This window comes from Carcharodon carcharias, chromosome 12, assembly GCF_017639515.1.
Source record: "Carcharodon carcharias isolate sCarCar2 chromosome 12, sCarCar2.pri, whole genome shotgun sequence".
NCBI classification, from domain to species: domain Eukaryota; kingdom Metazoa; phylum Chordata; class Chondrichthyes; order Lamniformes; family Lamnidae; genus Carcharodon; species Carcharodon carcharias.
In genome coordinates, this window is record NC_054478.1 from 35,696,027 (window position 1) to 35,720,887 (window position 24,861).

The following is a 24,861-nucleotide window of genomic DNA, read 5'->3' on the forward strand; positions in this document are numbered from 1 at the left end:
GCGTCGGTGGTGCAGGGAGAAGGTGAGCCTTGTGATACCGTACACACTGAATGACTGACAACAGTATTAATCCCAGTGGTTCACAATGTCCGAATCGATAGCTGACTATCAAGGAATGATCTATAATAGATATACGTACACACCTAATCAGTTTTAGAGAAATCCTCAATTATGCATTTGGCTCTATAAATGGGCCGTTGGTGAGCTTGTAGCAGGTGCAAGTTACCTTTTGGGATGTTTTGAACTTTGGAACCAGCCACTTCAGCCACAATTTTATTCTCCAGTATCCCCAAGTCCTTATGTCTATGCAGAAAGGTTTATTTAACTTTCAAGGAACACTCCCTTCCTTTTCTGAAATATCAATTGGAATGACTTTGTTCTGTTTCGAATGATGAATATGAAACAAAATTAGAGGACTGAGGCACAGTGGCTTAGGATGCTGTCCTTTCATGTCATCTCAATGCCAAACCATGCTCTTCACCACCCCCCCCCCCACTCCCCAACAGCCTCTCATGTTCCAATGTCAAGTCATGTTATCCACCCAACCCCCATGGCCCTTCATACCAACTCCATAGCCACTTGGCAGTATCTAACATGGGTAGACCTCAGGAGCCTTGTGTAGATTAAATAAAATAAATTTCGAAAAATGCAATACAGCTCTCACTATACAGACTTGATAGTAGAAAAATAATCTCCCATTCATAGAGGCATCAAAGCTTTTAAATCTCCTCAAGTGGTTAGTCTCTTGTGAAAAAAAAAACTGCTGTTCATAACACTTATCCTGTACTACTTCTTTAAAGTGTCAATCAAACTGGGAATTCAAAACCTCCTGCTAGTATAATTGTAGCTTTTGAAATTCAGCCAATTTTTTATAATGAAGGACCCTAGAGAAATGTCAACAAAGAACTCTGTTGAAACTGCTCAAAAAAGACGCCACACCAGCTGGCCTGTCACACCTCACCCATGGATGAGGTTTTTTCAAAAATCCAAAGGCCGCTTGGCCTTTTCGCCCGCCCAGCATAAAGTGAATTTTTACCTATACGTCCAACCTTAATTAATTTATTAGTGAGCTTAACAGCCCTCTTAAATGATTGGTGGGCACGTTGCCAATGCCTGCATGCGCCAGCCAACCAACATACCATGCGATAATATCCGAAAGCTCGCCTGATGCCATCACACGCTAGTTCACACTCGTGCGTGGTTGGGCACGCGCCCGCACCCCAAGCTGAAAATCCAGCCCCAAGTCTCCAGAAACTGATCATTTCTACTCCAGGCTATTAAAAGTAGTAACTGAGGAAATTACAGAAATGCTATCAAGGTACGGTTGAAAATGTAGATATGGATTTACACAATTTGTCATCTAATTGTCTTGTACTTTTGGTATTGCTGTGTACTTGGAAATGGGCTTTACTTTTTTCTTTATATTTTTGAACAGAGGGGATGGAAAAAAAATGGGGAGATGACAAATGGAGAGAGAGGGTATTTTAGTATGGGTGAATGTAGAGATGGAAAATCAAAAGATGAGTTAAAGAGGAGAGAGAGGAGAGAGAAATAGTGGCAAGATGGCAACAGGGAATGGAAAGAGAAACATTGCTCCCAGCCATGACACTGAAGTAGTACTGAATGTTTGTGCATAAATTAATAAAATTTAAAACAATTGTGGATGTATGTCATCACATACATATTTTGCATCACATTTTACTTCCAATGCAAAACAATCATATAAGAGAAAAAAAGTTGGATATTTCATCTTGGATTCTGACATGGTGCTGAAAATTTACAAGCAAAAGAGTAATCTCTTGTTGACATCAGCATATTTACAAGCAAGTAGTCCAATGCCCAGGAGTACTTGAGTAGTGGTCAAATGGACAATCAAGTTTGCGGCTAAACATCACAATGATGCTCCAGATTCCATTCAGGGTCACAAGAGTATGTCAATACCATATAAAAAATAGTTTACCCTCTCTCTGGGTATTACCATTCATTAGCAGCCAACCTGCTCCTACAACTCTGCCCAGATCATGCTGTAGTTGGGCATCAGAAGTACAAGAGTGGCACAGGGTGACATACTTTGCTACATTCTCTCCTTTTTGAATAAGAAATTTCCAAGCATCTACTTCATGCTTCCAACTGACTACATAGCCACAGTAGAATTTGAGCCTAAAAATGCTCTCTTATTTCACAAAAAATACATTTTTAGCCTGCTGCCAGTCCCCAGTGCTCCTTTCCAAAAGGATCACCTCTCCACCCCAACCACCAATAATTGGTGAGCTGCCTTCCAGTGCTCATTGGGTACTGGCAGCTTGCCAACCAAATTAAAATGAGGCCTGACTGTGCAGATGATTTGGGTCTCTCACTGGGCCTTTCAAGTGGTCATCCTTCTGATGAGTTCTATGAAAATTGGTCTCCATGTTTCTGCATGAAAGGTGCTACCTACTAAATGGATAATGGAGCATGATTCTTCGGGTAGTAGGCAGTTTATTTCTACATCATGAGCTATTAGACACCTCAGATGTAGCACAGTAATTCAATGTCAATTAACCACGTTCAATTTGGAAATCAAAGAGTATTATGATTTCACATTGAAGCTTCAACATGAGATCACATGCTTAATGCTTGAAAGTAATGCTCTTGAAAAGACAGCAAGGTCTTTGCACAGCCGTCATGCAAGATACAGCTGAAGCTTCTCAAAAATCTTAAGCTTGCAGAGCAGAATTTCCTAGTGACAATGTCCTTTAAACAGTATGACTCTGAAAGAAAGCATTTGCCCATCCAGGAAAGCCCAGCTACTCCAGTTCTTAATGCAAAGGAAGTTTAAACAGATTATTGAATAAGTCTACATGTTTTCTTCCTAATTAATCTGGTCTTCTGGGATATCTCCCACCAAACCCAAGCTTCCTTGGTTATATAGTACTCCATCCTCGAGAGGATAGCAAAGTAACTTGTGTAAGTTGCCATCACACTAGGGCATCAAGCATACATGACAGGTCAAATGCCTGTGCTGTTAGCTTTCCTAGTCACAAGCTTTGCTCACAAATAGTTCTGAACATCTGAGCTAATGCTGGATTGTTGGAGCTCACAAAAGCTTTTGGAGACTTTGACAGTGAGGTAAGAATAGGTGCCATGCCTGCATATACAATAGGACAGGAGCTAACACAGGCATCCTAAATAAAGCCATACACAGAGCAGAATACACTGCCATGTTCCTAAGACATGAAAGAGATCATGAACTGCTTAAATCAAACCTTACCTTTTTCCTTATTTAAAAAGTGGACTTTGCTGAACCAAAAGATGACTGCTACAGGTTACATAATTCACAAGTTGGCTACAGTTTCTGAAAATTTCCAACAGCAGTTACAGGACAAAAAGTTCAACCCTCATCCTTGTGGAATTTCATACCTCTCATTGTGATGACACATTTCGATCAACTTAACCAGGGACCAGTAGACAACTTGTCTTCCCAGCCTGGGATATAACAAAGGGAGAGCCATCAAAACTCACTATACCTGCAGAGGCGCTAAACACCACCATGTACCTCCTAAGGTAAACAATGGATTTTGCTCAGAGGCATAGAAACTGCTTGGTAGCCCGCAACTAACTCATTAAAGGGCCACAGCACATGATCTAAGCTTTTGACCTTTGGAAAGTTTTAATGTTACATTTCAAGACTTGCAACTCAGTCTGCTGTCTAAACTCCAGCCTGCAAACACAGGACTCCAGGCTGACCAGCACTCTGCATCAAGTCTAAACCTCCTCAAACTCCGTTTCTCTGAAAGATTCCTGCCATCACCTGCTGAGCAGACCATGTCTTTATACCACCTCATCTCATTGCAAAATCCTGCTTCAGCTAGCTGAACCCATCTGAGCTGTAGCCTCTCTGCGAAAGAAACCTCATTGGACACTGATTTTTCTGGACCCTGGCAATCATGTGAACTGATATCCACATCAATGATGTTTATTCTTTTAAGTTACTCATAGTTGTAAAAACTCCACTTTCTTATCTTCTTGTGTGCGTGCATTGTGACTATTCCCTGAGTTTTGAATGTGTGAATAAACTATACTTCTGATTTTACCCTAAAGAGAATTTGTTGCGAGTTACTTTAAAAATTGACCTCACAAAGAGGGTTTGGGGAAACACGCCACAGCCTATTTCAAAAATTAAAAATACATCTGCTGGTGGACAGACAGTGAAAAAATAAAAGTTCAGTTCTTCCTCCCTCCCCTGTCTGTAATATACACTCAAAATAGTAAATGTCTTCATTGATCAATACGTACAGTGTCAACAGTGAATAAATATAGAGATGCTGCAAATTCCAATGAGGAAAGTCAGTCCTGTGACATGAGCTACTGGAAATTTCATATACAAAACTGATTTGTGCAAAATAAGACGCTCAATGTAGCATTTTGGTCACAAAAGAAGCACAAAAACAACAACCAGCATTTATATAGCACCTTTCATGCAGAGGGAAAGAGCTTAGGTGCTTCAGAATGGGAAAGAAAAGCTAAACTATGCTGCGGACATTAGGGAATGATGAAACTAGTGACACAAGTGATTTATTTTAAATAAATCATAGATTCATATAATGTTCTCATTGCATTTATAAAACTTCACATTATTAATATTTTATTTACAATTTGCAATAATCTCCATGACAATAATGGCTACTCTTCAAAAGGTATGTTGAAGACTGGGTATTTTCTGAAAGGCCGCATTCTTGACATAAAACACAATTTTTTCATTAAAAAAGCAAAGCCCCGATTATAGCTCAACTCGCCCAACAAGAATAGGCTGGGTTCAGGCCAATCACTGGTTTTGTACGATGCCCAATTTTACACACAATTGGCTTCCATGAGGTACATAACTCAACCCAAGTAGATGCCTCAAACCAGATGGCTTAGGTTAAAAATCAGGGCTACATATCTTCCGAAGATAAACATCACAGTAAGTATTTTAAAATAACATCTGGATGTTGAATTACGAGAGCCATATTACTGTTACCCTGATATTTTGAAGGGGAGATAAAGTTTCTCTGGTGACATAACAATTCAGAGACTGCATCATGGATTTTGTTCCAAAGTCTCACGAGGAGCACAAGGGGACATAAATATGAAGTGAAATGCCTAAGATTTGCAGGACAAGCTTTTTCTTAGAAAAACACAAAAGGTTGTGAATATAAGAGTTAGTAATTGAAACACAGGCTATGGGCCAGATTCCACAGAGTCCGGATGACTCCAGAATCATTTTAAAATGGCAGTCCGGACCTGGATGTGGAGATCCTGCTCCCATTTCTAGCCAATATAATTTTCATTGGAAGGGGTTGGAGTGTGAATCATACAGACAAAACACAAATCTTCTGGGCCTTTTTAAAGTAGTGTTGAGTTTTAACAGACTCCATTTTCTCTGTTTTATGTGACTTACAAAGAACAAAGAAAAATACAGCAGAGGAATAGGCTCTTCGGCCCTCTAACTCTGCGCCGATCATATTGCCGTCAACTAAAACATTTTGCACTTCCAGGGTCCATATCCCTCTATTCCCATCCTATTCATGTATTTGTCAAGCTGCCTCTTAAACACCAACATTGTACCTGCTTCCACCATCTCCTCTGGCAGCAAATTCCAGACAATCACTACCCTCTGCGTAAAAAACTTGCCCCGCACATTTCCACTATAGTTTTCCCCTCTCACCTTAAATCTATGTCCCCTAGTAATTGACTCTTACACCCTGGGAAAAAGCTTCTGACTATCTACTCTGTCCATGCCACTGATAATTTTGTAAACTTCTATCAAGTCGCCCCTCAATCTCCATCGCTCTAGTGAGAACAATCCGAGTTTTTCCAACCTCATAGCTAATAACCTCCAGACTAGGCAGCATCCTGGTAAACCTGCTCTGCTCCCTCTCCAAAGCCTCCATATCCTTTTGGTAATATGGCGACCAGAATTGCACACAATATTCCAAGGCTCTATACAGCTGCAGCATGACTTCCCAGCTTTTATACTCAATACCCCTGCCAATGAAGGCAAGCATGCCATATGCCTTCCTGACTACCTTTTCCACCTGCGTTGCCACTTTCAGTGACCAGTGGACCTGTACACCCAGATCCCTCTGCCCATCAATGCACTTAAGGATTCTGCCATTTACTGTATAATTCCTTCCTCACAGAGTGGGAGTCACAAATTTTTGGAAGAGACGTAAGTGTTCTTGAAGGGCAGGCAATATATTTGTGTGTCATTATCTTAAGTTATCCAAATCCCCAGTCCTTTAAAACTAGGCTGCAGCTGTCATTTAGAGTAAGGAAAGGCTGCTAGAGTACATTAATTGACAAGCCATCTGGTGTAGCTTAGGAAAAAGCCATTACCACCTGTTCCTGCAGTTTCAATAGACTTCATTGTTGACATTCTCCAAAGCTGTTATTACAACAATCCAATTATGAATGCTTGGCTGAGTTTTAAGTTCACATTTTGATTGACAGATTTAAAGTGTAGTAAAGGATTAGCTGCCTTTGATGTGGTTACTGAATATAAAAGTTTCTTTTTATAACAGATTGGTCATTTGAGGGATTTAAAATCTTTGAATGGATTTCAAGAGTGAGAGCTTTTTTTCCCTATATCAAGTACGCACGGGCAGAATTTTACATCCCAATCGGGCGTAAAATCACACGAGATGACGTCAAGCGAGCATCCCGACCTTGTCGCACACTTGAGATATTTCACGCAGCAGGCACACACAAAAGTCGAAAGTGGTCCTGCCGACAATTTAAGAGGACAATCAAGCCCATTAACAGTGCAATTGTTTCCGATCTTTTGCGGCTTGTCCAAACTTACGGTTGGCGGGCGGGCAGGCTGGCCAGGTGGCCTTTACATTTTTCATCAAACCTCAACCAAGGGCAGGATGAAATCTCCATTATGAAATAAGATAAAAATAAATATCCGTGTACAACATTTTTAGAAGATGTATTTTCAAGTGCTTGATTGTGATGCATGGACATTTCTTTGCAGCTTTTTAAACCTTTATTTCATTTCATCATTTGAGTCTGTAGCTCCCTGAGACAGCTGTCTGCCTTCAGGGAGCTCTCTCGCAGCGGTCACCCATGCCCACGGTGACATCATCGCCTGCCCTCTTCCGGCCCCCACCCCGGCAGTGCTAAGCTTTTCAGCGCGCGTTTCGCTTTGGCTGGCCGTTAATTGGCCCGCCGGGGTGAAATCGCAGTCGGGGGCCGATTGCGGTTGGCAGTCCGTTTCCTGGCCTCTCCTGGGCCTGCCAATCACAGGTGCCCACAAAAGGTAAAATACAGGCCCATTAGTGAGAACTCTATTAGAATCTTAGAAGTCTCTTCATCTCCACATAGCGGTTGAGGTCTGCCCATATTGGATACTAGGTGAGTGAATATGGAGGTGGCAAGAGGGTATGGTGTGGCATGGAGGGGGCATAGGGGTATAAGATGGCTTGGAAGGGGGGAAATAGGCGATGAGTGGAGGTGAGGGGTGAGAGCTAGAGGGCCTAACCAGCTCACCTTGGCGCTCGGACTGCCTCCGTGGCCAACTCCAAATTGCCTCAGGAAGCAGCAGGTCCAACTTGATCATGCCCCCGCCTCCCAAAAGTGAAAGTGGCGCGTGACGGGGCCCTTTATATTGAGATGGGTCTGCTGAGTCGGGAAATTTTCCAACTCAAGCTACCCGCCTTGGTTAGTGAAAATGCGGCCCTCTAAACATTTCCTAAGTTGAATTGGTGATTGAAGAAAAAGGGGGATAAAGGAATGTGGGGAGGAAAATGGCCACATAGGATTAGGACGACTGCTCATATGGAGAATAAACACCAATACTGGCTGGTTGGGATGAACAGCCAGTCTCCCTGTTGTAACTCTGACTGTAATCCATGAACTGGATTATGAACTACTATAATCAGGCTGACAGAACATTTAAAAAAAATCACTCAAAGAGCACTTGGGTTACTACGCTTCCAAATAATTTCCCACCTGCCTCGAGTAATAGACAACATTGCATGAAATAAATTCCAAGAATGGCTTTCCAAAGCAATGCAAAATCTGTCTGTATTTTTTTGAAACTCACTTTTAGTTGGTCTTTCCTGCAAAGAGCAGTTCCTGGGAAAAGTGGCCCTGATTTTAAAAACGCATCGCTTGGGTATTTGAAAGCTGCCAAAGCCCCGAGGGCTCCTTGGTCAACAATCTGGCTCCTTCTGTTACATTAGCTCTCCTAGTAAAAGTAATTAGCTACCGATGATGGGGCTGTTCGCTTCTCGTGTGTCAGGAGAACAAACCCCATTAAATCTGACTCCCTGTGGCGGCTCCATCCGAATTTGCATTTTATTCCTCATTGTTTCATAAAACAAAGCCAGTGGCTTTATTTACATGAAATCAATCTTCCTCACTGGTAGCTGAGTTTAATATTTATTCTCCCCAGCGCAAGGTCCTCCATAATGCGAAAACAAATGAGTCAAGAATTGCAGTTCAGCAAGAGAACTTGTTATTTGCTTAATTTTAAATGAAACGTATATTTGATCTCCTCAGCTGAAAATGTCAAAATTACACTCCTGTAGTTTACCTTCACCATTATCTTTAATGGTAGATGGCCTATTGCAGCAACTTAAACTCTAATGCGCACCCCAAGTGCAAAACAATATCTCAGTGCAGTTCAAAAGGCAATGAGAAAGACACTGTCGGCGGAACATGAAGGACAACAAATGGACAAATTAGTCAGGAGGGGAAAAGGCAGATTCAGAGTGAAGTTTTTAAAGGAGGCTTTTGAGAATGCAGAATGAGGCTGAACGGCAGAGGGGTTGGGAGGAGGGTGATTCAGTTGAAAGATCAGCCACCATGGTAGAGTAACAGGAGACAAAAACAAAATTACAAACAACTTACATTTATATAATGTCTTCAACAGAGTAAAAGGCTTCCCAAGGCACTTTGCAGCAGAGTAATCAGACAGAAGGTGAAAAGCCAAATGAGAGACATTAGGATGGTTGACTAAAAACCAAGTCAGGAGGCAGGAATTAGGGAAAGTTTTACAGGAGAGTGGAGAAGTTAAACAACCATTAACCTCTCAAGTGCTGAGTTTCAAATAAAGCAGATGCATTCAAGGCTGTGACTTTAAAATCTCAAGGTTATAAACCAGACCACAGAACTGTCTGTCTTAGAGATTTAATAAAAAAAAAATGCAAACTTTTTTGGGGCTAAGATGATAACACACATCTCAAGCTTCCTATGAAGCAATCTGAACTTGTTTCAGTGTTAACTCTTTCCCTGATTGCCTGCTTGACACCACACCGACTGTTCACTGTGCTGCCTGCCCACTGTGAAATGAATCCTTCCCTGTTCCCTTAGATAAGTGTATTCAATATACCTTTTGCCTGCCCCCCCAATTAGTCAGTTTTCCGACTAAGACACAAAGCTAATGAATGCAGCAGCTGTCAAGCAGGGCTCCTTCACAAACACAAAGAGAACACAGCCCCCTTCATTTCAGATGTTCTCTACTCCGATCCTGATTAGAGATTGCCAACTTCAAAAAAGATCAGGCTCCCAACAATGGCACCAGATCAGTGAAGATAACGGCTCACAAAGATGCTGCATCGAGCACTCCCACCGCATGCCTCAACAGCTGAGCACTAGCTTAAGGGCTACTCATGAAATGTTCCCTGTACCCTTTGAGAAATCTCCACAAATGATCACGTTTAAGAGCATACCCTCATCGTACAAGAATTTGCTGGGTTGATAATGGCAGCCGTGCAAATGGAACATCGCTTTATCAGTTATTATCTCATCCTAACTTTTCTTTTACTTTTAAAATGCAAAACCCAAGGATCATGTCAAATGAGAAAGCCTCACCAGGTGTTTCTACTGCAACAGGTATAACATTAGCTACAGCATAAGATGGCACCCCACCCGCAGCCACCATAACCCATGAATCATGGGGATCCATGGGCAGCTATGACTGAAGCCTGCCCACGAATTATCCCTGGAGCTGCCACCTCTCTTTTAAATGACATTACGTCCAAAATGGTCTTTCATTATCCACAATTTTCCATGACGCATATGGATTCATCCTTAATAAACATCAAAAATTATTTTCAATCAGAAGCACCAAATGCCTTCATGCTCTGATACCCATAAGACAATTGTCAGGATTTTCTGACTCCGTTGTGGTGGGACCTGCCGTGGGATATTCGGTAGCCTGGCCAAAAGTCCTTTGATTTTCGGCAGGATCGGACAATCCCAACGGTGGGTGGGGCCAGAAAATCCCTCCCTCTGGATTTTACAAAGTCAGTGGAGTTTAGAGTGGCTCACCACATTTTATGGCCCCATTCCCACCGTGACAGGGCTGTAATACCCTGCCCAATATCTCTACCTAGTATTGCTGACCTTAAAGCTGTTTTGTGACTATGACAGACTCTTGAGTCTGCAATGTGCTTTTCCATGGTTGTTCAGCAATTGGGGCAGACTGAAGCAAATTTCTAAATCCAGTCTATTCCAGGAATTGCTGGCTGTGAAGTGAGTTATCACTTGGGTTTCTCCAGTGTTGATTCAATGAACAGTGAAGTGACCAATTACACCTATTGCAGCTGTACTGTAAAAACACTAGGCAGGCTGGGTTATATAGAGATCCACTTCTGATTTAAGATCATCGACCTGAAAAGTTAACTCTGTTTTTCTCTCTGCACTGATGCTGCCTGACCTGCTGAGTGTTGCCCACATATTCTGTTTTTATTTCAGATTTCTAGCAGTATTATACTTCTGGATTTATTAGAACTAGTTACATGCAAATGGTTGACATGGATCGAATTCCAGCCTTTGTGTGCTTTGTTCTGGACCTGCAAACGGTTGCAGTATATTCCTATTGTCAGGCTGATCATTGCTTTGCGTAAATCTGGAAAGTTTGAACAGGCAGAGGCTCTAGAAATGAGGAAGCAGAGGCGTGGCCTTATAGAGATCTTCAACGTTATGAATGGGTTTTATAGGTTATGTGTAGGGAAGAAGATGTTTTCAATTGCAGGGGAGACCAGAATTCGGGTCAGTAATAAATTGCTATGGTTAGATGACGGGAAGTGGGAAAAGGATTGTGCAGACCATAAGCACCAGCATGAATCTGTTAGGCCGAATGGCTTGTTTGCGTGTTGGACATTCTATGTAAGCAACTCATTAGTGGATGATGCCAGATGGTTGCGCAGCATTGGACAGGACACCTCCTCTAGTGGAGCCAGGTCCATGTTGCTACATCACCGGACCAGGAATCTCCTGGTATGAGAGGTGTTTGCACTTTCACGGGCATGGTTTCTCACCCTGTACTTTCACTCAGTGTGGCTATTTATAGGGCAAGCAATTCAATGCTTCAGGCAGAAGGCTTGATTCAAAATGTTAACTGCTCTTTCAGCTGTTGACTTAACTGCTGCATAAATATATCATTCGCATTTTTTAAACCATAAATGCCAATCCAACATCCTGAAAAAAATATTAATAAACAACATTCATTTTTAAAGCTGGAACATGTTAAACCCGTCTTAAACCCTGACCGAGGATAGCAGAGCTCAAAGATACAAGATGGGAAATGCTTGGAAGCATAACCAGGACACTTACTACTTAGACACCTGTGCTCATAACCCGTTGGCATTACAGAAAATAAGCGTGACAAATAATGCCTTTGAATAATCCATGCATGCACTGACTGCACATTTAAAATTTGTGGCATGCAGCAGTTTTATATTTGGATCCACACCCCATCGTTTCCAGTGGGAGAAGGCAGCAGTCAGACACACGAGTCACAAATATCTACGATCCCTGTGCCACCTTCACCCCCTTCATCTACAATGTACAATCATTAAGCTTGACTTAGCAAACACCTCGTCCTATGTAAGAAGTAAACAGGGGTATGCTTTAACATAATCCAGCATTGTAGTGTCTGGGTACTTTAGGCAGATAGTTGAAGGTTCTGATTCAATTGTCCTTAATCACAAAAGCCTTTACAGTAACTATATAGCTATACATATATATATATATTTGCACAATGATTTTTTTCAACATATTTACTCCTGCAGTGCGTGTTTTTTTTTACTGTAACAGAAGATTCTAAAAGATCGCAACAAAAATCACTTCATTCACAAATTTAGCTTAATTTAAAGACCTGAAATACTGAAAGCCAAATAAAATGATCAAATAAGACAGAATCTTGTCATGAACTGACAAGCAAACGCACAAATTACCCAGTACAACCTCACTCAACAACCAGGTCCAGCAGAAAGAAAATAAATCTTGATCCTTTACTTACCCCACCCCACAAAAAATCTTGTGTTCAATTGATGGAGTAAACTGGTTTTATTCCATTGATTGAGGCCCTATGACCACGGTTCCTGCTTTTACATGAATACAACTTGGACAACTTCAGTAAAAAGTGCTGTCTGTGGTTTTTCCTTCAACTCCTGCTTTGAAGTGGTATGTTAGCCTCTGTGTGTCCTGTGTGCACTTTTATCAGTTATAGTAACCAATCAACATTCCCAGTGGGCGGCTGAGCATAAGGGCCTCCCTCTGATTAGCCTGCTGTGCTAATTGGCAGCCAATCAGCTGTGAACTAGCACTCCCCATCTGCCTCCTCACTCCCCCAGCTTCTGAGAAGCATATCAACTTATCAGGTTTTTAATTCTGAATGAAAGTTGCCTGCTTTCTCATGACAAATTAATCCTCAGAGGGCACTTCTAATTTTGCTAACCTAATAACCTGCCTCTAGCTATGATTTCTTTCCCCACACCCATTGCTCTCCAGCTACGTTGCTGTAAGCTTTTTGTTCTTATTAGTGCTGCTTTAGCTTCCAGATAATTAACTCCTTTAATTCCAAAGGGTACTGTTCGCCGCCACCCACCGCCCCCCCCCCCCCAACTGCACCCCTCCTCATAATTAGACGTGTTTCTACGTTTGTTGCTTTTGTAGTGAGAGTCACAGGACAGAAAAGTGTATGTGATTTTTTTAACTGTTAAAACTGGTTAAAAAAAAGTATAAAAAAAGCAAACTCAAGTTTCAAAGCGAGTGAATTAGCTAAAGGGAGTTGGAATTTTCCTTTTAACCCATTCTCTGGATCTGTGAGCACTGGCAAGGCCAGCATTAATTGTGCATTCTTAGTTGAGCTTGAGTTGGTGATGATTTCGAACCGCTGTAGTCTGTGTGGTGAAGGTACTCTCACAGCGTTGTTATGGAGGAGTTCCAGGACTTGGACCCAGTGACAGTGAAGGAATAGCAATATAGTTCCAAAGCAGGATAATGTGTGACTTGGAGGGCATGTGAAGGTGACGGTATTCCTGTACACATGCTGCCTTTGTCCTTCTAGGTGGCTGTCATCTAAATGTATTTTGGGACAAACAGTAGCAGTATGCGTAGCAGGAAACTTACTTCAACAGCACCTCCTAGCACAGCAACCTCTAACACTGAGAAGGGCAAGGGCAGCAATATCACAGATGCACCATCACCTCTAAGTTACACAACATCCTGACTTAGACATGTACCACGTCTCCTTCATTGTTGTTGGGTTGAAATCATGGGAGTATCAGCATTGAAAGGACTTTAGTGGTTTAAGGAGAAGGCCCAGAACCACCATCTCAGGACAGCAAAGGATGGGCAATAAATGTGGCTTTGACTGCATCTTCCACATGAAATGAACAACCTTATTTTGTGCTGGTGGAGGGCAAGACAGTGAGAGGAAGAAGCTTTCATGCCTCAACAGCAGTCATCAGGAGAGCCATGGGATCCAGAAGAAAAACTTCAGTTTCCCTGGCTCCACGTAAAAAATTTAGAGATTGAAACTCACCCTTTCAATGGTGATCAGTTCCTAGGCCACATCCAAGCCTGCAAATCTTGAAGGGGGCAGGCATGAATAAAAAAAAAGCTGTGTCTGTCACTGAATCTGATCTTCAGACCAAAGGGAGGCAGAGTCTGCTGGCTTAGGAGATTGGTTTGCTAATACAGGGTCATTTCAAAATGTAGCGTAAGTGAAAAGGTAAGGTACGGATATTTGCTTTCTCATTGTGCTGCATTTATAATGAGGGGTAGATTCATCAACACTGTAAGTTATGCAGAAGTCAAGGGCAGGAGTTTTCACACTCGGCGTGTGGGTAGGTGGTCAACACGTCGGAGCATAAAATGATGCGCGGCAGTGACATAGGGTGAACATCCCGGCGTTATCACACACTCGCGTGATACTTCGGTCAGCGGGCACGCAGGAGAGTCGGCAGCGAGCCCACCAACAATTAAGAGGCCTATTAAGTCCATTAATATATCAATTAATGTGGATTTTTCACTGCCCGTCCAACATTACGGTTGGCGGGGGGTCGAATTGGCCAGGCGGTCTTTGGAATTTTGAGGAAACCTCATCCAAGGGCAGGACGAGGTTTCCGATGTTAATTAAAAAAAAAAAAATGTTTGGGCAGAATTTTTATAATCTATACGTGTAGGTGAATGAGTCCAATGTATAGACATTTTTCTCGCAATTTAAAATCTTTGTTTCATGGTTTCAAATTCTTCAGCTCCCTGAGGCAGCTGTCTGTCTTCAGGGAGCTGTGACTGCACCCTCCCCCACGCCAGCGCCCCACCCCGGCAGTGCTGAGCCTATCAGCATGCGTTTCACACCAGCCGGCCGTTAATTGGCCAGCCAGCGTGAAAACGCAGCCGGAGGCCGATCGCGGGTGGCGGGTCGTTTCCTGGGCGCTCCCAGGCCCGCCCACCGCGCCCGCCCAACAACCTCAAAATTCAGTCCCAATGTCGCTCGCGGGGAAGGACAAAGATTCCAACAAGTCAATGGAGTAAAAAAAAAGCTTACAGCCAGAATTAAATGTTGAAACTAACTACAAGCATGGACCATGGCAGACATTTCCCTATGCGTCCACTGTTACTTTCTGTCTGAAGGCAGACACCTGAGGTGAGCCTTGGTGTACTGCTTTTGAACACATAATGGGGAGATAATGAAATAGTGGTAATGTCACTGAGCTAGTAGTCAAGGTGTCCAGGCTTGGGGACTAGGGTTCAAATCCCACTATGGCAACTGGTAAAATTTAAATTCAATAAGTCTGGATTGAAAAGCTAGTCTCAGTAATGACGACCTTGAAACCATTGTTGATTGTCATAAAAACCAATCTGGTTCACATATACCCTTTAGGGAAGGAAATCTGCCATCCTTACCTGATCTGACCTACATATATCTCCAGACTCACAGCAATGTGCTTGACTCTTAATTGTCCTCTGAAATGGACTGGAAAGCAACTCATTTCAAGGACAATTTGGGTATGGGCAACAAATGCTAGCTTTGCCAGTCACTCCACATCCCATGCAAGAATAAGGAAAAAAATAACATAATACTGCAAAATTAGACTGTCACTGGCATTTGGACACCCTCATTAGTACAGCCTCTCCCAAGTTTAAATACATGCATATGGAATTCTGCTGTTCGCTAATCTTAGAATAGTGTGTTGCCAACAGTATAACTGAGTTCTGTTGGATCCACAGCAGCCCCAAAAAGATAAAAGATAAAATTAGTAAACATGCTCTTTGGAGACTTAACCCTTTGTAGATTTTACCTCAACACAAGGAAGCAATATATTGATGGCACTTATAGGTCAATCTTATTATTGGAAATATGAAGGGAGTATGTATCTCTGCATCAAATAGGACTCCAGCATACATTTAGTGTGTAGCTTATATTTTTGGCATGTTGCTAATTTTAATAAACAGTAATCATCTCTCCTCACAAGGCTTACTCATCCTCACTTGTAATTTCTATTACATCACAACACAGTCCATATTATGATATATTCTTCACATCAGTAAAATCTTCATCCTTTCATTAAAATAAACTGCACTGATACGAAAATGTGTCTGGTGCAGCGTAATTTGGAGGGGGTGAGAGGAGAGGGTGGAAGAACCCTCTTATCAAGTTCTTACTGAGTCTTTATTTCCTTCTTAACAACCAGCAATGTTAATGTCAGATTTATGGTCAGATTTAGTCAGGGGACGTTGAATGGTAAAAATCTGTCAAATCTTAAATCTGCAATGCTCAAAGGCAGAATCAGCAAATACATGAAGTACTGTTGAATTGTAGTCACTGTTGTAATATAAAAAATGCAGCAGCAAATTTGTACATAGCAAGCTCTTACAAACAACAATGTGATAATGGCCAGATAATCCATTTCTATGATGCAGATTGAGGGATAAATATTAGCCAGGACACTGTGGGTAATTCCCCTAATCTTCTTCAAGATGGTGCAGTGGAACCTTTAACATCAACATTAATAGGTAACTAGAGCCTTGTCTAACATCTCATCTGAAAGACAGTGCAGCACTCCCTCGAATCAGCACTGGAGTGTCAGCTTTGATTTTTGTGCTTAAGTTCTAGCATGGGACTTGAACACAGAACCTTCTGTTGTAAGATCCCAACTCTGAGGCCAGGTTGTATGTTGGTTGTGACTGTTTAAGGAATAACTGTGGAGACATAGGAATATCTAAACAATAATTGGTTTATTGGATGAACATAATTATTTACAGATATACCAGACTAGGTGTTACTCTATCTAAGCCATGAGATTTCTCCTTCTCAACTGTTAGTCATGTGTCTCTCTTACATCATCATGTGAGCAGTACTATTTCTCCAGTCCCACATATTAACCCTTTCAACCCTGAACACCCTAATATTACATCTCCCCCAAGTCTTTGCCCAAATATATTTTACATTTATATTTACACACCACCCTATGTTCCCCCCTCTCCACCACCCCAAGTCTCTGATTCATAGATTCAAACAGTCTGGAAGCTTCACAACTCTCCCTGATTGTGTTCTTGTCAGACTTGGAAGATCATAGTCTCCCTTCGGACTTCTTTGCTTTGACTTGGTCTTCATTAAGAGTTGCAGTATCTGGTACACTGTTGGTTTGACTCTCCACATCTGCTTCTTCCAAATGTACAGTAGATGAAGAATGAGCATAAGATTTATCCTGTCCCTTCTCTTTCAAGATGATCTGAAGTCAAGAGGCAGTTGAATAATCTGCTCACAGGCTCAGCCAGTGTAGGTCTATAGTGTGTGTAAGTTGATATAAAAAGGTCACTCTCTCTCTCGCTTCCTCTCTTTGATTCTTCGGTCTCTGTGTGGAAGCTCTTAACATCATTTGCATCTTCCTGTTATTGGAGCTGAGAGCAAGAGCTGATAACCAGGATGGTGGAGTAGAAGGGAGGAATAACGAACACATTACAATTTGAACGTGCAATGCTATTCCACTGTGATTATGACTCTAATTACATCCTCAAACTATAACTTAGGGTGATGTTACTGACTGTTCTTTTAGGGAAGGTGGCAAACTTTACATCTTCCATTTGTACTTTGACAGCATGTCTATTTTTGTAATCTAATCATTATTATTTGGGCTATTTTAAGCTTTGAAAGATCATACATTTATGTCATTGAAGGAAAATTGTCAGTTTGCCCAGAGACAATCCCATCCTGTTGAATTTGAATGGAACGGATAAGAATGGATTCTCAAGCCATAGTTTGTACTGTAGGATAGATTTAGTTTTCACCCTGTAAGTAGTGAATTCATTCACAGCACAAAACAAGGTTTATACAACCAACAAAATCTCAAAATCTGAGGCTACCTTCAGGTGCTGTTTTCTAAGTCTATGACCACCTGTCATTATCCAGCAGCTCAGTGCTGACTCCCACCAAACATTTGATCCCAAAGGATCTTGCATTCCGTCAGTTCTCCACACCCACCCCCTCAAAGGACGCATCATGTTCCTACTTACCCTCTGGGCCTCATACGTTCAAGGCTGAACATGAGAGGTTCTTAAGCAAGTCTGGTATGAAGTCTGAGCTGACAGTACACTTATCAGAGAAGTCTCGTCCTAGTTATCTGAGCTGAGATCAAGGTTAACCCTGACCCATGCCAAATCTCAAGCTACAGCTCGTAGTTAGTTTTACAATGTTGTTTCATCCACTTGTCCCCTTTTCAAGCTCATAATTAAAACTATCAGCACGCGCATCATTTATACCATAGAAAGCTAACCTTAGTTAAAAGTCTATCATGATGGTCAGTGAGAAACCGTTTCTAATTTTTGTACAGTGCTTTTCGCATTTTTTTATATTTAACCCACATTTCTAATTTTGTTGTATAAACACTTCAAGGGTCTCTTGTGTGTTGGTATAATACACACATTACAAGTTGCACTGTACCTACAGAATCCCATACAGTTAATAGAACTCTAAATAATTGAGCGATTCTTTGATGGTAAAAGCTGGGTCACATGATGTTGGGATGGCAGAGGTGGGACGCCTGGCCTTTCATTGACACTGAATCAAGGAGGCAATGCCTTGTAACTTCTTCCCCCCAATTCAGTCACTATTCCAGTAGCATGGAGTTAATTCGTACATGCTGTTCAGGGACAAGTTACTAGCAAGCAATTTCCTCATCAATTTTCCTTGATCTTCTTTTGGGTTGTGTTTTGCCTCTATTCAAGAGCACTTCTGATGGCCCAGGCCAATCCAGGAAGTGGTTATGTATTCAGGTGCAAAACCACTTCATAATCACCAAAAGTCAGGGGCCAGATCATCTTCCATCCTTGGATTTTCGAGGTCCCCAAGTTCAGCCAAATGACACTGGTGGGCACAAACTGCCTTGATGTCCCAGCTTGGGGAAGAGGAAGATGGGCCATAGTTTCACTGTCCAGCTGATGAGTCAGGGGGTGTATATCAGGTGAGGACAAAATGAAGTTGATTAACAATGGCCTTCAAAGTCAGACAGCCAATCAACACTATGCATCTGAATAATGGCCTGCCTTTGGACGAGACCCATGGAGGTGGGACCAGGAGGGAAATCTGAAAGGTCACCGTTGGATCAACAGGCTGACACCTTCCCATCTCTGGACAATTATGCTGGAGGTGGGTGAGAAACTGAAGCAGCTACCCATCCAGCAGTGGCAGGCTGTCCATTAGTGGCAACTAATTGGCCACTTGGGGCATTACCAGTGATGGCCGGGCCCTATGCTAAGGGCAAGGTCAGGTGGGTCGTTGCAGATGACCCCCCCAGCAGCAGGCCGGGGCTGGACCTCCTTCACAACGATGGCCTGGCAGCTGTGGTCACGAATAATTTTAACAATTTTATCTATCTTTTGAGGGCGCCTCCATCTTGAGCTGCCCTTTCGTTCTGTCTGCCGCGGAAGCATGCATCCCTCCTGGTGAGCAGGACATCACTGTGGGCTCTCCAATTGGGCCAGCGGATTGCCTCAGGGCAACGCTCCCGGAGGTGACCTCTTAATTTACCGCCTCCAGTAAAACTGTGCAGGCACGTAGCCAGGCATCATCAGTGGGGTCAGGACCTGCTTTCCATCCCAACCTCAGAAAACCCTCAAAGGCGGCGAGATTCTGCCCATTGAGTCATATCCTTTCACTGAGGAAAGAGTGGGAAAATTAAAGAGGCAAGGAGTATTTTAGAAGAAAAATTCAATCACAAAGCCCAAAACTTAATGGTAATAATGAGGTTACAGACATTGACCTAGCATTTCAAACATTTCTGTCTGTTTAGCAACTGGCTTTGTGCCAGCTTGAAAACATAATGTGGGAAAAATGTTGAAAAACACTATTGTCCCTCTCTATTGATAATATCAGTAAAGCAGCCACAGAAAGTTCAGTTTCCTCCTACAGCTTTTTTCTTGAAGGGCGGGAATATGCAGACTGATTTTTAGAACGGTAAGTAAATAGATATTTCAAAGTAAGGAGCAGTCTTATTCGAAAATCTAATGTAAAAAACATTACTCATAGACAGGCTCATAAGAATCAGTGTGACAGGTTGCCTAACAAAGTGGGTTGCAACAATCTGCTTTTTTGGTTGGAAAACCTTTGGGGAGTTATAAGCCGTGATCTGGACTGGATGCCTTGGTGGATCCCACATCACCAGCTAGTATAGAGTCTCAAAATGTACCCCATGCTGTTAGTGCCATTGCAAATTCCTTCAAAACCATCTCAGAAAGCTTGGCACTAGACTGGGACCTGGCATATCTGAGGTCCCAGCTCATTTTCGGCAGTTGTAGCTACTAGTTGTAGCCAGAACCACCTTGGATCCCCAGGAGCAATTTTTTTAAGCTACCTTTGAGCACACAGAATGAATGCATAAATTACCAATAAGTCTAGGCCATTCCTTTCAGCCCCACCCACTTATCTCTCATTCCACTTGCCCGGCTGCCTTCTTAAGTCAAATCTATTCCTAAGACTGCACATTTTCACCTCTAGGGCATTGCTCGCGTTCCACTGCTCGCACATGCCCCCCTCAGCCCCCCACAATACCCCTCCATCTTCCCCAACTGCTGCTAGAACACTACTCCGTGCTTTCCACCCCACCAAAATTGATTTCTAAAGTCTCTTGCTGCCAGCTTCCTTGTCTCAACTCTTCAGACAATCTGAATTCCTGTCCTTTCCCTTGCATGGTCCTGTTTCCCAGCATTTCTGTCAAGCCCTATTGGCTTCCTGCAACCCAGTCAGTCGACTTCAAGTTCCTTATTCCCTGACTCTGGATTACTGGTTGTCCCCTCCTCCATCTGCCCCACCTATCCTTCAGTCATTATTCCCAATGGAATGATCTTGGTTCACTTCTCACCACCTCACACATCTTCAAGCTTGCCTTAAATCCATCTCATCGCTTAAGACTGAGACTTTAGTTTACCCCTCCTTCTGCTCAGTGTCACATAAATAGTGGTGTGAAATTTTTTTTAACAGCTATTGAAATATGATCTATCACTGCTTCCTCGGTATTTGTCAATGTTCCTTTGTTTCAGTCTGGCTTTAGATAACAGGGGAGTGTATTCCCCATGATCTGTATTTTGTTCAGTAACACACAGAGTACTTTCTATTTTCAGTTTGTTGAGCTGAATCTATCATTCCATCCCATTGTAGGCAAGCATACAATCACATAAGGGTCACATTCCTTTTAGCTTTACTCAAAACAACCAAATGCCTATTTTACAATCCTGTCCTGCTAATATTTCCTCCATAGCAGGAGGGTCACCATTAATTTGAAACACACACACACACTTACAATACATATTTTCAGAAATATTCCTTTTGCAAATAGCACTGCTGCTGCTGCTATACATTTTTTGTAAATTCCCTAATAAATGTAATTATCAGTTGATGTTCAGTCGTCCATGAGGCAAAGGCAGATTGTAAGCCAAGGGTAAAGGTAGCCAGGCTTAACCCAGTTTAGCAAGAACATGGAACTTTCCGCAGAGTTCACAGTTTGACCATAGTATTGTCCCCACCTCATCCACCAACAATACAACATGGAAACAGTTGCGGCAAATTCGGACAGCACTGTCGATCTCTGCAGTCACTTTCAGCACAGACATCTGCTGAGATCTGGGGACACAGATTTAAATCTGAGGAAGAGGTCAGACACAGTTACGACCGAGGGAGCGGCAGGCCAAGCAGGTTTGTGGTATGAAGGAGAGTGTAGGCTGTGGAGGATGACCATGAGGCATGTAATAGAAAAAGCCACTGGGAACGGTTGTGATGAGGACTAGAGCGTACAGCTTGGGCAGAGTCGTGGGGAAGGAGGCGCCTGTATGATGTTGGAAGGGAAGGTATTTCAGAAAAACAGTGTGTGATCAATGCAAAGACAATTAGTGTTTGGAATTCTTTCCCTCGGCGAGGGTCATTGAATATATTCAAGGCTGACGCAGACAGACAGATTTTTCATTGACAAGGGAGTCAAGGGTTATGCGGCACAGACAGGAAAGTGGAGTTGAGGCCACATCAGATCAACTATGATCTTATTGAATGGTGAGGGAGTCTCAAGGGGCCAAATGGCCTACTCCTGCTCATATTTCTTATGTTCTAATGTAAAGGGGGGAGAGAGGGAATCCTGAATTGAAACTGGCCTCATCAGAGTGCATTTTATTGGGATCTCCTGAAGGGAAAGAGGTGTGGCCAATGTAAGAAAGAAGTGACACCAAAATAATACTAAGTAAACCATTGTAATGACAATGAAATTTTCAGTGCTCCACATGAAGATCAACAGTAATCATTATTCTTACTGATAATTGTAGAGCTTTTGCTGTTGAAAAATGTTGGCCTTTACTTTGTCAAAAGCTATTGAGATCTAAGTGAATGGCCACTAATGGCCAACAATCATTAAACATATACTTTTGAGAAAAGCCATGACACACAGAATAAGTTCACTTGACAGATTTACAACAGAATTTGAACAATTATGAGAATTAATGCAATTTTTTAACAGAATCATCCATACAAATATGCACCGATGTGAACTACCCTGTGTCTTCATTCCAACTGTGAATTCAGGAATGTAATAGTCACATCAGTGTAGCCTTTATATGCAATACCAATTCTACAAGGCCAATCTTTGAGAAAATGACATAATTTCTACTGACTGAATAGTTATGGAGTTTACAGGACAAGAGCATTAACACTGAGGAACTGCAAGAGTCCACTAGGCCTAACAAGCTTGCTGCTCTTAGATAAATGAACCCTATCTCCCTCCTCACTGAACCCTGAAGATCCTACTCTCCTTAAAATGCTCGCAGTAATCTCAAGTTCCCTTATAGCTGTCAATTTAATGGCCTTTCCTGATAAATTACTCCACAATTCAATTACATATTCGCTGTGGGAAAGGTGCAAAAAACATTCATATTCAGTGGTCGTAGAGAAATAATTCTGAGGTGAGAAGTCTGTAAGGCAGGGTAACTATTACATTCTGTCCTAACGGTTTTCCCTGATGAAAAATAGGCTGATGGCACAGTGCCAAAAACAACCCATAAATTAAAGTGACACTTCACATGAGTACCCCAACTGAGTAAAAGCAACTGGCATACCTATTCTGTTATCATAGGGAGATGTGGCTGGCATTCACGTACAACCTCTTTATTATTACTTAATGGATTAAAGGGTTAGGGAGGCTATTTTTCTCTGTGTTTTCATGTCACGTCAAAACTGTGGCCACCCAGTTCTTAATACTGATTAGCAAATTCCACCAACTCCTGAAATTTTAAAGAAAATAAACACTTGAGCGTATCAGAAATACAATTTTCAGTCCCATTAAACATTGTACACTGAAGGTTTGCAAGATCCTTCAGATGATAATTTAATTCTTTTAAGAGCAGACAATTGGGAATAACTGTGATGTCCACAAATTAAGTTTTTTTGTGCGAAGTCTCTTTATCACAATGAATACAAATCATCAATAAATTGGAATAAAAATGTTAGTGTAACAATCAGGTAATGTGCATCAGTCAAGACAGAATCTAAGCATTCACTGAGGGCATGCTAATTGATCTCTCCAACACCACTGACTCCCGAGTCATTGTTCTACTATCCAAAGGTTTGTCCGAAAACAATCCTGAATGAGAATAACATTTTCTATAGTTCAAAGTCTGCAAAGCTGAAGTTATCCTGTTCAACTCTTGCCATTCCCTAAGTTTCTCTGGTTCCAACTCCATAAACCTTACTTCTGTTTCCATTCATTCTTAGGATGTGGCATTTCTGGCAAGGTTACCATTCATTGCCCATCTCTAACTGTCCAAAGCGATAGTGGGCCTTCTTCCTGAACCGTTAGTAACGGTTTGATACAACTGAATAGCTTACTAGGCCTCTCCAAAGAGCAGTTGAAGGTCAACTATTTCTTTCATCTGTCTATTAAAAGAACATCTATCATATTCAGATTTTACACTTCAAAGTGACAGAGGCATTAAGAATACCATAAACACATTGAACTGAACCCTAACTGAGCTTGGTATGTTTATTGATAGCAGTTAGACTTTGTAGCCTTTTCAAACACAGGTTCATTTTCACAACAGAATAATAACACATTGTGCGTTATATGGTATAAGGCTCCTGTTGTTATAAAGCATAACATCTGACATACCATTAGCAACATCAGAGGAGTCTTCAAAGATTTTAAAAGCTCCAAGAGACTGTGAATAAGCATCAAGGGCGGAATTTTCCTGTTGCTATGCGGGAGCAGGTCCCACACGCACGCGTGTAAAATGACGTGCAGTGATGTTTTTTGCGCGCTATTGCGATATTTCTTTGAGCGGGCGCATGATGATGCCCGATTTGCGTCCGCCATTAATTAACAGGCCACTTAAGGCCCTTGACTCACCAATCGACACCAATTTTTCGGCACCCGTGCAATCTTTGGGATGGTGCACGGGCACGACGGGCAGGCGGGTAGGAAAGATTTGTATAAACCTCACCCGGTCTCAGTGGGGTCGCGAGTGTGCACTGTCAAGCATTTATTTTTCAACGTTGTTGAAACTTGCCTGTATGATCTGCAGTGCTTCAAAACACATTCCAGCTGCTTTGTCTGGACTCTTAACCTTCAGGTCAGCACTCTGCGGTGAGGAATCTTTTCTGGGCCTGCAGGTTTCAGGAAGCCTTCCCTTAGTCTGGGAATGGGAGCTGAACTGTCCTTTGGAGGCACCTCCTCTGAGGGGGAAGGGAAGGCTAGAAGGGGGAGGGGGGCCAGGAGTGCACATTCAGCCTCCAGGGGAGCCACCTTTGGGAGGACAGGCGCAGGCACAAGGGGCACAGGGTCAAGAAGTGGACCAAGGTGGAAGGGGCCGCAGAAGATGCCACTATCCTGCTGCCAGGATATACAGGCGGTGAAGCAGCTACCTCAATATGTCTGAGGTGCAGTGCCAAAGGAGGCTCCGTCCCTCAAGGGTGACAGCCAGCTGTATCTGTCAGATGATTGGGCCTGAGATCTCTGCTAACTGTGCGTGGATATCCAATGCCAGTGGCTCGGAAGGTCACAGCTGCCCTCAATCTCTATGCCCCTGGCTCCTTCCAGGGGCCGGTGGGTGATCTTTTCAGTGTCTCCC

General features: G+C 42.4%; 1 protein-coding gene across 5 annotated transcripts in view; it reads right to left on the reverse strand.

Annotated features, from left to right (window-relative positions):
- The window catches only part of lypd6 (LY6/PLAUR domain containing 6), a 255,130-nt gene that overhangs the window by 107,909 nt on the left and 122,360 nt on the right, over positions 1–24,861 (reverse strand). For 3 of the 5 annotated variants that reach the window (XM_041201265.1, XM_041201261.1, XM_041201267.1), the window contains exon 1: positions 12,275–12,431. The exons of the other annotated variants lie outside the window; for them this stretch is intronic. The gene's annotated coding sequence lies outside the window, so the exon portion shown is untranslated. Of the gene's footprint in view, positions 1–12,274; positions 12,432–24,861 lie in introns of those variants that run through there. 5 annotated transcript variants of the gene reach the window in all.